We start from the raw sequence: 12772 nt of genomic DNA on the forward strand, positions 1-12772 counted from the left end.
CTGTAAGACATCTGGCTCCGTCTTTGRTGTGGTTAAATGGTGAAAGGCATACAGTGCCTTCGGAAAGTRTTCAGACCCCTTGACTTTTTCCACATTTTGATATGTTACAGCCTTATTCTAAAATTGATGAAAAGTTTTTTCCCCTCATCAATCTACACACAATACATAATGACAAAGCTAAATKCGTTTTTAGAAATTGTTACTAATATATTAAAAATAAAAAACWGAAATAATACATTTACATAAGCATTCATACCCTTTACTCAGTACTTTYGGCAGCAATTACAGCCTTGAGTCTTCTTGGGTATGACACTACAAGCTTGGCACACCTGTATTTGGGGAATTTCTAACATTCTTCTCTGCAGATCCTCTCAAGCTCTGTCAGGTTGGATGGGGAGCGTTGCTGCACAGATATTTTCAGTTCTCTCCAGAGATGTTAGATCGGGTTCAAGTCTGGGCTCTGGCTGGGCCATTCAAGGACATTCATAGACTTGTCCCGAAGCCACTCCTGCATTGTCTTGGCTGTATGCTTAGGGTCGTTGTCCTGTTGGAAGGTGAACATTCGCCCCAGTCTGAGGTCATGGGCACTCTGGACCAGGTTGTCATCAAGGATCTGTCTGCACTTTGCTCTGTTCATGTTTGCCTCAGTCCTGACTAGTCTCCCAATCCCTGCCGCTGAAAAACACCCCCACAGCATGATGCTGCCACCACCATGCTTCACTGTAGGGATGGTTCCAGGTTTTCTCCAGAAGTGACGCTTGGCATTCAGGTCAAAGAGTTCAATCTTGGTTTCATCAAACMACAGAATCTTGTTTCTCATGGTTTGAGAGTCTCCAAGTGGGCTGTCATGTGCCTTTTACTGAGGAGTTGCTTCCGTCTGGTCAGTCTACCATAAAGGCCTGATTGGGGGAGTGCTTCAGAGATGGTTGTTCTTCTGGAAGGTTCTCCCATCTCCACAGAGGAAATCTAGAGCTCTGTCAGTGTGACCATTGGGTTCTTGGTCACCTCCCTGACCAAGGCCCTTCTCCCCTGATTGCTCAGTTTGGCCGGGTGGCCAGCTCTAGGAAGAGTTTTGGTGGTTCCAAACTTCTTCCATTTAAGAATGATGGAGGCCACTGTGTTCTTGGGGACCTTCAATGCTGCAGAAATGTTTTGGTACCCTTCCCCAGATCTGTGCCTCGACACAATCCTGTCTCGGACCTCTACGGACAATTCCTTCGACCTCATGGCTTGGTTTTTGCTCTGACATGCACTGTTAACTGTGGGACCTTATATGGACAGKTGTGTGCCTTTCCAAATCATGTCTAATCAATAAAATTTAGCACAGGTGGACTCCAATCAAGTTGTAGAAACATCTCAAGGATGATCAATGGAGACAGGATGCACCTGAGCTCAATTTTGAGTCTCATAGCAAAGGCTCTGAATACTTCTGTAAATAAGGTATTTCTGTTTTGTTTTTAAATACATTTGCAAAAATGTCTAAAAACCTGTTTTCACTTTGTCATTATGTGGTATTGTGTGTAGATGTGCTGAGGATTTWWAAAAATCCATTTTAGAATAAGTCTGTAACGTAACAAAATGTGTAAAAAGTCAAGGGGTCTGAATACTTTCCGAATGCACTGTATTTCTCTCTTATTCCCAGCCTCCATGTCTCCCTCCTATCTGCCTATCTACCACTCCCTCTGTCTTGCTCTTTCATATTCAATATTCCTACTTCCAGCTCTATAAATAACTATATTTATCCGACTCGCTTATCGATCTCTAATCAATATATGGGCGTGGCCAGGAAACCTGCCTCCAACTACTGAATCCCGTCACAGATAGAGATAGAAAGTAGGAAGGAGAAAGAGAAACCACAGCCAGAGCTAGAGATTGAGATAAGAGCGAGTGAGATTGGGGGTTGAGATCAACAAAGTTCTTTCCCTGCTCTCTACCATACATTCTGCATAGCCCCTCGACCCCCCTCCTCCTGCTCCACAGATCGCCGCCCCACCCCAGGAACCCCATGGCTCTCTAGGGGCCAGCTGAGTGACAGCTTTCTGGAGGGGAATCCACATGCCGCAGCCCTTTCATCAGCACCTCCCTCTGGGCCCTGTCTGTCTGACTGCTCAACAATGGAGCGTGGATGGAAGCGTGTTGGGGAACTAAGAGCCTCTGTGTGTTTTATGAGGGTTTGTGTTTGTGATGTGTGTGTGTGTGTAGGTAGGTTTGTGTGTGTATGTGTGGGGGGGTGGGTGTATATGAGTGTGGTGTGCATGTTTCCGTGTGTGCTTCCTTGCATGTGTGTGTCCTTGGATTCTGATTGGCTGCTGAGATCCTAGTCATTCCCAGAGTCACAGTAGGCCTTGTTAGTAGTTCTATGTGAGAAGTGGGTGAGATGCCTTGCCAGGGGTCTGCATGGTGAAGCTTGAGGTGAAGGAGAGGTGTTGGTGTATGTATTATTTTCAAAARGTTCTCTGTGAAAAGGGTTCAATGACGAGCCTTGCCTCTGAATTATTGAATTATCACTTTCACATTCATATCTCTATCCGTCTCCAACAAGTATCCCTCTCTCTCTCTGTTCCTGGTTTGGGACTGAACTATGTGCTCATTATCCAGCTGTCAGCTGCCCCCACATGTCACGTCCTCGCAGACATTAGCAATAGCATACTGTAGGATTCACACACTTATCTCCAAGTATTTTCCAGACACACGCACACACAAAAACATGTGGACACGCTCATGCGCGCACACACACTCAAACACATACCCATGCACACACGCACACACACACACAGACACACACAAATCCATTTGCCGCCAAGAAGTGGAGAGAAGCTCTTCACCTGTACAAGCCGACATTTCGGTCGGTGAGGTCAGAGACACACTTATATCAAGTCATCCACAGTTGTTTTGTGTGTGGGCAACATTCGCAGTTCAACAGTACATAATATCGGAGGTAGCATTTTACTGAAATATAGAAACGGTACAAAGCGGAAAACACTTTCCGCTATACAGTTGTGTTGAAGGGACCTTTGCTTTTAAATAAGAGCTCCGTGTGACTTTATTCAATCAAGAAAAATAAGCTGTTTCTAGTCTAGTCATTGGTCATGTCTACCATCACATCAATCCAGAACGTTTTGTGTTTACTGATAGGAACCCCGGTGAAGAAAGCAGCCATTTGTTACAGATGCAATTGATGTGGGTACACCTGTCTTTGCTCAATCTGTTCTAAAGGGAAGTACAGATCAGGTGTAAATAAATCAGAGGAATTGAGGTCTCAATCTCTTGGCAAAATTCAGTCATCTTTTATAAACCAGTGTCAGAGAGTGATGTGAGTGAGATACTTCTCTCCCCCCAAAGCAATACTTCATAAATGCTGTGATTTCTCATCTCTGACGTCTACCTAAACATTTTCCGTCGCAATTGTTGCAACCCCTATTACTAGCCTGTTCAACCTCTCCTTCGTATCGTCTGAGATCCCTTAAGATTGGAAAGCTGTCATCCCCCACTTCAAAAGGGGAGACACTCTGGACCCAAACTGTTACAGACCTGTATCCATCCTGCCCTGCCTTTCTAAAGTCTTCGAAAGCCAAGTTAACAAACAGATCACCGACCATTTTGAATCCCACCGTACCTTCTTCGCTATGCAATCTGGTCATGGGTGCACCTTAGCCACACTCAAGGTCCTAAACGATATCATAACCGCCATCGATAAAAGACAGTACTGTGCAGCCGTCTTCATCGACCTGGCCAAGGCTTTCGACTCTGTCAATCACTGTATTCTTATTGGCAGACTCAATAGCCTTGGTTTCTCAAATGACTGCCTCGCCTGATTCACCAACTACTTCTCAGATAGAGTTCAGTGTGTTAAATTGGAGGGCCTAATTTATTGAAAATGAAATACAGAAATATCTTATTTACATAAGTATTCACACACATGAGCCAATACATGTTAGAATCACCTTTGTCAACAATTACAGCTGTGAGTCTTTCTGGGTAAGTCTCTAAGACCTTTGCACACCTGGATTGTACAATATTTTCCCATTATTCTTTTCATAATTCTTCAAGCTCTGTCACATTGCTACACCACCATTTTCAAGTCTTGCCATAGATTTTCAAGCAGATTTAGTCAAAACTGTTACTCGGCCACTCAGGACCATTCACTGTCTTCTAGGTAAGCGACTCCAGTGTAAATTTGTGTTTTAGGTTGTTGTCCTGCTGAAAGATGAATTAATAGCAGACTGCACCGGTTTTTCCCTCTAGGATTTTGCCTGTGCTTAGCTACATTCCGTTTCTTTTTAACCCTGAAAAACTCCCCAGTCCTTAACAATGACAAGCATACCCATAACATGATGCAGCCACCACAATGTTTGAAAATATGAAGAGTGATACTCAGTAAGGTGTCTTATTGGATACGGCTCAAACATAATACTTTCTATTCAGGACAAAAAGTGAACTGTTTTGCCACCTTTTTTGCAAATATACTTCTTTAGTGCCTCGTTGCAAACGAGAAGCATGATTTGTAATGTTTTTATTCTGTACAGGCCTCCTTTTTTCACTCTATCAATTAATATTGTGGAGTAACTACAATACTGTTGATCAATCCTCAGTTTTCTCCAATCACAGCCATTAAACTCTGTAACTGTTTCCTCTCCGGCAACTGAGTTAGGAAAGACGCCTGTATCTTGGCAGTGACCTTGTTGTATTGATACACTATCCAAAGTGTAATTAATCATTTCACCATGCTCAAAGCGATATTCAATGAACTGTTTATTTTTCTTACCCATCTTCCAATAGGTGTCCTTCTTTGCAAGCCATTGAAAAACCTTCCTGGTCTTTGTGGTTGAATCTGTGTTTGAAATTCACTGCTAGACTGAGGGCCATTACAGATAATTGTATGTGTGGGGTACAGAGATGAGCTATTCATTCAAAAATCACGTTAAACACTATATAGTGAGTCAGACTGTCAGTAATTGGTTTAAGTCAATGGAAACTGTGCCGGAGCATATACACTGAGTGTACAACACATTAGGAATACCTGCTCTTTCCATGACATAGACTGACCAGGTGAATCCAGGTGAAAGCTATGATCCCTTATAGATATTGATGTCACCTGTTAAATCCACTTCAATCAGTGTAGATGAAGGAGAGGAGACAGGTTAAAGAAGGATTTTTAAGCCTTGAGACAATTGAGACATGGATTGTGTATGTGTGCCATTCAGAGTGTGAATGGGCAAGACAAAAGATTTGTGCCTTGGGACGGGGTATGGTAGTATGTGTTTGAATGTGTTAAGAACTGCAACACTGCTAGGTTTTTCATGCTCAACAGTTTCCTGTGTTATCAAGAATGGTCCACCACACAAAGGACATCCAGCCAACTTGACACAACTGTGGGAAGCATTGTCAACATGGGCCAGCATTCCTGTGGAATGCTTTCGAAACCTTGTAGTCCATGCCCCGACTAATTGAGGCTGTTCTGAGGGAAAAGGGGGGCGCAACTCCTAATGTTTTGTACACTCAGTGTATATCTCCATTTAAGACACTCTCCCACTGTGAGCACAGAGAGATTTGAGTTGAGGTGCCTCATGGTCGTCAGATCTGATAACCCCCTACTCTAGGGAGGGCACTGTGAATTAAACCCCTCGTCTCCGTGGGGACAGGAGAGTCGCCACGACGATGGCACTGGCGACTGCGAGGATATCTCATCTGGTGTCAGTCATCTGAGATGCTTTCCAAATGGCACTCTATTCCATATACTGTATAGTGCACTACTTGTGACTAAGGCCCTGTGGGCCCTAGTCGAAAGTAGAGCACTGTAAAGGGAATAGGGTGCCATTTGGGAAACAGCCGGTCGCCCGCCAGCTAGAGCAGACTAGGGCTTTAACACCTCACCTTCAATTTATCTGTCTTCACACCCCTCCCTCACTCTGAGAGAGAATTAAAGAGCGCGAGAAGCTCTTTCATCTGTAGGTGGGTATTCTCAGGGCAGGACATCTTTTTTTCAACATTTCGCAGAACACATTACCTCACTCTCTCTGAGAGAAAAGTAATTGTTAGGCTAGATAGAACCACTGCAGAACCACCCTACGGTGGTGCTGTGTTTTTTTTTGTGAATGGCTGTTTGCAAAGGATACATTTTGTTTGCTGAGTTGATGAGGCAAAGTAAGGGTGTACAATACTTCATTATTAGTTTTAGACTGACATCACAGGGAACTCTCTGGGTTGTCTCTGAAAATGCGTGAGAGATAGATGAGTGTGAAAATAGGACCACAACAGAGTGTGGGTCATTGTGTCTTTTTTAAYTATCCAGCACCGATTCCTCACTATTTCTTTGTCCTATAAAATAAATGGGAATGAAATGTTTCACATCTACGCCCAGATCCCGAGTGAGGAGCCCAACCATATATTCTCTGGTGGAATGTGACTTTTCACTCATTACAATCTAATGAGATTTTACACAATGAATACAAGCGGATGTGGGAGGACAGGCAGACGTTTGATTGGTACTGTATATGAGAGCTGTGTTTTGGCACTCTAGTATCGCAAGAGGATTTTAGAGCAAAATCCACAAACAAAATCCTATTGGCTTGTGTGGTGCAGATTCAAAGAAACAATGAAGGGGTCTATTTTGCTTCAGTTGCAATTTATGTGGGAAGGTCGCTGTCCATTACCATGTGGTGCTAAACTGTCCGCTTCAATGGTGCTGAATCCTACGCTCGTAGCCTGTTTTTGTATTGAATCTCCATCTGATCCTTTTAGTCACCACAGCATGGATTTGAAGCATGTATCCCTCCACCTTGTCTAGCCTTCCTGGACTAAAAGCCTATGAGTTCAACCCACAGAACTATTCTATTCTATTTATTCTATTTCTATGGGTCAGGCAGGAGGCCACATTACCAGGCTGAGAGAGTGGGAGGAAAGGACTTGGCTGGCTATCTGAGTGGACTGACTCCTGGTGTTGTCCTTGCTCTAGTTTTTCAGGGGTCAGTGAGTTCTAATTCATTCACCTGTCAGAGCCAGAGAATGAATGGACATGTCAGCACAGAGTATAAGATGTATGTCACATTTCATAACAGTGGTCCTGGTTAAGGTGGATTCACCTTCTGAGATATAGTAACAATCTCCGTATCAAAGAATGAAATGATGCTAATTTGCATTTTTCACTTTACTTGACGGTAGAACAGCCTAAGCAACCACATAACATATTATTTTCAAGATGTATTTTTTGCGAATGGCTGTTTGCCAAAAGTGGTATCTTGAGATATGAGTAACCGTCTCTGTATAAAAGGTTGAAATTAGGGTCAATTTCATTTGAGTGTTTGCACAAAGTGGTATATTCAGGTCAGGGAATAGTTGTGAGTAATTTGCGGAGCATGGAGTTACCTGGCATAACCTTTAATCCGCTTCTAGGTGACAGGATGCAGGTCTGTGGGAGAGCTCCGTGGTGGGCCCCTGATTAGAGCGTGGACGAACCACGGGGTGTTGTGTTCAGGTTCCACCGTCAGAGACATCAAACAGCCAGACATTACTTGAGGTACGTAACAACCAGGTGGGGGACGGGAGTGACTCAAATCCTCCTCCCACTGTCTGGCCCACAATGACCTCTGACTGTAGGTATGGAGGTATGGCCCGCTCCCCTGCCTCTCCATGAATGAGGGAGATAGTAAGAGAGAGAAAGAGAAACAAGAGAGAGAAACAAACAGAGGGATACAGAGAGAGAAAAATAGATAAAAGAAACAGAGGGGGGTGAAAAATTGAATGAAAGTGTAAATTAATTCAAACTGAACACCTGCACTGTTTTTATTTTATTTTTAATTACACTTCTCAGAGGCACTTGCATAATTAATGAACCACTTAGAGCCAAAATAGATTTTATATACAGTACCAGTCAAAAGTTTGGACACACCTACTCATTCCAGAGTTTTTCTTAATTTTTACTTGAATAGTGAAGACRTCAAAACTATGAAATAACACATATGGAATCATGTAGACTTCAGGTCTTTCTGTATGGGCTATCTTTGTAATGTCCTCTCTCTAATCAAACCATACAGTGCAAGAGTCAAGCCAGCCAATTGACTATAAACAAATATTCCTATAATGATCTGACCCTAGACCCAGTAGAGGCATGATGGCCCACTGCTGTAATTTCAACGTGTCTACATGGGACTGTTCTGAGRACAGCGTCAGTTGGTATAGTCAGATGTTGGCTGGTTGAGGGAGAGATAAGACAAGGCAAGATATCTAAATCAATTTTGTACACATTGGTGACAAAGAATGGTGGCAAAACAGGAAAAGATAAAGATTGATARACTAGAAAGAGAGAGGAAGAGAAGAGAGACGGGATGGGCATCATTTCACCCACAGAGCTAGAAAATGAGATCAAATGCTGAGTGTGTATGAGACAAAGGGGTAGAGAGAGGGGGAGAGAAAGGGTGACAGAGTAAGGATACATCCCAAAAGACGCCCTATCCCCTACACGGTGCGTTACTTTTGACCAGGGCCCTATGGACCCATTGTCAAAAGTAGTGCACTATGTAGGGAATATGGTGCCATTTGGGATCCAGACCAAGAGAGAAGAGAGGTGTGTGAGAGAGCCCTGGCACCAGGAGGAAACTCATTATTCATTCACACATGTAAATATCAGCAGATTGTGTTCAGCAGGCGGGGTCGAGGAAACTCATTTACAGACGGCGGAGGAAACGCTGTCTCTTTGTCTGTCCGCCACCCCATAAGGCCACACAACAATGTGTGTGTGTGTGTGCGTGTGCATCTGTGTGTGTGTGTGTGTGTGTGTATGTGTGTCATATTCCGACCAACAGAGAGTGAGATGCCAGAGCTGTCAGTCAACGGAGGGACTGTAAGATGGTCTCTCAGTGGAACATCTGCTCATGCGGTTGAGCTGTGAAGTTGTCGAGGCTGTAGCCAGCCTAGCGGTCATGTGTGTGTCAAACCACCACCCAGTTGACTAGTATACAGCACCGTTATACTATACAAGATGCTGAGGGGTACAGCAAGATGCGAAGATAATCCAAACGTAAGTAGCGTGCTGTAATAGTTGAGAGTAGCAGTGTTCATAAAGCGTCTGAGTAGGAGCGCTGATCTAAGATCAGTTTATCTTGGACAGGGAGGATCTGATCCGAGATCAGCACTTTTAATCTAAGATGTCAGTGGGACTTTTTTGGGGTTCTATTGTTCTCATTTAAAATGTGTGTAGTTGCGTCCTTGAACTGTTCTTGTCTATTAATGTTCTGTATTATGTCATGTTTTGTGTGGACCCCCGGAAGTGTACCTGCTGGTTTAGCTAATGGGGATAAAATACTAAACAAACACTAAATCTTCCACAGACAACACATTTGTCAGGCTTCCACAGGATGAGTGAGAGAGAGAGAGGAGGTGAGAGGTAACGAAACGGGTCATCCTGTAGAGGCATAAGAACACAAATCATGTAATTCTTCGTCATCCCTGCGATGTGAGATGGTGTCAGGCAATGTTTACTCTGACGCCCGCCCCTTCCAGACCAGGCCATTCTCCTGGYAGAGACACTATTGATTGATTCTCTATAATGGAGTAAAAATGATCTCATTTATAGCCCAACGCTCAAAGTAAACTTGACCTCATGTATCTGATTCATCCTGCCTTCCGCTGTGGGGTCAAAACATGACTTAAAATCCTCTGTCAGAAATTCATAGGGATCCATCCATTTGTTATGCCATCATGGGGGAAAGGGAAAGGCATCATTGAAAATGATTATATATATATTTTTAAATCATAAAAAAAAAATTAGATACAGTATATCATCATGTATGGCCAGCTGTAATATTGGTGTAATGTGGTGTAATAATGGTGTAATATTTAATAACCATTCAAATAGATGGCAGTTGAGCATATACCCAAACAGGAGCAGTGTACAGGGTCTTTGAGCTTTGCTAGTAATGTGTGTTCACTCTTTGCAAATTGTTTATCTCTGTGTATCACATTGTAATCCCCATTGTGACTATATCTTTGATTATGACGGGTAAAAGCTGCAGGAGCAGCGAATTTGCTCTGTTGGCTTCAAATCCTTCTGAGTAAAAACCAGAGCAACAACTGCCAGGTATACCTCTGTATGCAGATACGATGATAGCTACAAGACCTGCATGATGACAGAACAACATCATGTCTTATACATGTATATCATATCAACGATGACCATGAAAAGCATAATGCCCATAGCCATCGCACCAGCATAGCCAATAGGACATATGTCAATGTTGGGCTTGTCCAATTAGTTGCTGCCTTGGGGGTTCCTCTGATCACATTGGGCCAGCTGAGGCCCTGTAGTCAATCTGACAGGGGTGAGGGGCGAAATGAGGGGCGAGATGGGAGCTCAGACACGCATCCTGCCCGGGGATCCGCTCTCGCCCTTTCTCCCACTCCTCATTATCCTCTCCCTGGGTCGAAGGGAGTCGTCTGGTGGGGGGATGGGGAGCGTGGGGGGTGTTGGGGGTGGAGGGCCAACCCAACACCCCTCCCAGGGGGACAACGAACAGATGGGACCCCTCTACCTCCACACAAACCACTGCCAATGAAGATCCCCCCCTCTCTGCGCCTCCCAACTGTTTCTAAACGACAACACTGTTTACAAGGAGAGAGGAGAGTCATGGGAGAGCTGGGGGACGGAAGGGTAGAGAGAGGTGCTGCTGGACTGAGTCAATGGATACACACAGACACAAAGGACAGAGGAACAGATGATGCAGCTTTATCCCTATGGCCCAGCTTACTCCATTGTACGTCATTGAGCATAGACGTTAGTATGTTAAGTTAYGTTTGGTATGATTACATAAGACAGAAGGTTACTTAAGGCAAAAAAGAAAGAAGGGTGGTTGGTTGGGGTGGTAGCATAACACAAACGTAGCAGCTTTTCAACTACTTAGCATGTTAGTCTAACCCTAACCTTAACCCTTTTAGCAAACCCTTCCCCTAACCCTAACCCTAACCTTAACCCTTTAACCTAACTCCTAACCTTAACCCCTAACCCTACCCCCTAGCTAATGTTAGTCAACTAGCTAACATTAGCATTAGCAACCTAGCTAACATCAGCCACAACAAATTGGAATTAGTAATATATCATACATTTCGCAAATTCGTAACCTATCGTACATTTTGCGAATTCGTAACAAATCATACGAATTTGAATTCATGTTCATATCATACAAGATGGATGATGGACATCCACAAATGAACGCATACCATACGAAACGTAACATATCATACTAAATGGAGTGTGTCGGATTTACATACAGAATAATACGAAATGCTCTAAGACCAGGTTGCAGCAAGACATTGTTGTGGGAAAGCAAAAGTTGGCCCAAGTTCAATCACAAGCAATAGATGATGAACCCGCTATTGGATCATGATGATCTGGTGCTTGGCATCCAAAGACTATGAACACGTGATATTACGTTGGTCAATATACACTGAATTTATACAACAATGTATAGCTCTATTGTTGCTTCATATTAAATTTGTATTAGAATCAGGGTTCAGCCTTATTATGTTACAGTCATAGAATAACATTGAGAACACGTTCAAGTGAATTATAGGATATCTATGGTTACAGTTATATCAACCATTGTCTTTTGATTGAAACTACTGTTAGATCGTAATGTACAAATCTGTGTTGGACACAAATGTACACTGTTATAAGAACTAGAAGTGGCGTTAACGGATTCTTCCTCCCCAATGGATTATCTTGATGAGGAAATGATTCATTAACATTGTCATTTACCACTGACGAGCCATCCCATCCGCCCACTCACCTTGTCAGAGTGCCAGGAATCATGGGAAATGTAGTCATCCACCGGATAGGTAATTAGAGAGTTACCACCTGCACCTCCTCTTCCTCTCCTCCTCCTCCTCCCCTCCTCCAAGCCCAGACAAGCCTCGTTAGAGCTCACCTAGATGGTCTGGGTGTGGGGGAAAAAACGCTAAATAAATATACTATGGAAATCTGACACTAATTAGTATTTTTGGCAAAAACCCCTCGGAGGTCCATAGAGACAATGTCTATTGATTCACTGACTACATTTTAATTGTGCTCGTTAGATCTGGAAAACAAAAACAGATCAAAACACCTCAGCAATTGCATTTTAATGAACAGCCATTAATGAGGCTAAATTGCCAGACTGGTAAACCCTATCCTAAGTTGGCTTGGAGGAGACAAGAAAAGGATGTAAGGATAGATCCACTAGAGTCAATGGCCAGTGTTAGCCAATGTCCTGTCAATGAGACTTCATTACGGTTAAGCAAATGAGAAGACATCTCCAATCAATGTGTTGTTGTTTTTTCGATTTAGAGGATGCTTCCAGTAGAGACAGAGTAGACCTTGGGGAACCAGGGGGATAAGGAAGAGATGGTCTCCAGGGTGGGGTATGTGTCTGTGGGCAGCTGTCAGGGAGGATGTGGGGCGTCTAGTAAGGGGATGTGATTAGATGTGGCTGCTCAGAGGATTCCCTGGAGAACACTATCTATTTGGCTCTGCATGGTGATTCAGACTGGTGATCCACAAAGAGACCAGTGATCCTCATCGACAACATACATCTCTCTATCTTCTCTAGCATTGAAATTCTAATTGAAAGTTATCACTCTGTCACAGCCTAGAGMTGCATGCACCACACACGTGAGGGTACTCTACCATAACATTGAACCTCCTTTCCTCCCTATTATTGTCAATTAAGAACCTACTTAATATAGTAATCAATTCTAGACACATTTAGAGGTTTGTTGTCATGTCAAAATGTTACACTAACTT

The sequence above is a fragment of the Salvelinus sp. IW2-2015 genome, linkage group LG17, assembly GCF_002910315.2.
Source record: "Salvelinus sp. IW2-2015 linkage group LG17, ASM291031v2, whole genome shotgun sequence".
NCBI lineage: Eukaryota > Metazoa > Chordata > Actinopteri > Salmoniformes > Salmonidae > Salvelinus > Salvelinus sp. IW2-2015.